The sequence below is a fragment of the Echinops telfairi genome, unplaced genomic scaffold (assembly GCF_000313985.2).
Source record: "Echinops telfairi isolate 266 unplaced genomic scaffold, ASM31398v2 ScPeMD7_7415;HRSCAF=8453, whole genome shotgun sequence".
In the NCBI taxonomy this organism is placed as follows: domain Eukaryota; kingdom Metazoa; phylum Chordata; class Mammalia; order Afrosoricida; family Tenrecidae; genus Echinops; species Echinops telfairi.
Window position 1 is genome coordinate 221,136 of NW_022111315.1, and position 653 is coordinate 221,788.

Sequence of the window (653 nt, forward strand, 5' to 3'; positions counted from 1 at the left end):
GAGCAGGCCCACCCCTGCTGTGGGATGAGACAGCAGTCTGGCAACTGATTGCCTTCAGGGGAGGGAATGCCTGCGCATCTGACTTCCCCCCACATGGGGGGGTCGCTACAACATGAAGAACTATATTAAAGGTTGAGGCATTAGGAAGGTTGAGAACCACTGCTTTAGACAGATTGTCAGGAGAGACCAGTCCCTGGAGAAGGACATCATGCTTAGCAAAGTGGAGGGACAGCTAAAAAGAGGTAGGCCCTCAACAAGATAGATTGACACAGTGACTGCAATGATGGGCTCAGGCACAAGGAACAATGGCAAGGATGGCGCAGGACCATGCAGTGTTTTTCTGTTATGCATAGGGGTGCTATGGGCTGGAACCAACTTGGCACCTAACAACAACATAGGGTGGAGTGTATCAGGAGACAAAAGCTTTTATTTGAATAATTATACTGAGCTAATTCAATGAAATGATATATTAACAGAATAAAGATGGTCTGAAAGTCATGAGAGAGTTCTGAGCAAAGACCAAATTCATCAATATTCCCCAACATCAACTGGGGAGGGGAAGATGTTCTGGTATCAAATCCATTCTTACAGAGAAGATGAGTACTTGAAGTTATCACAGGCTCATGACACCAGCCATTCAAGAGAATAGAGAC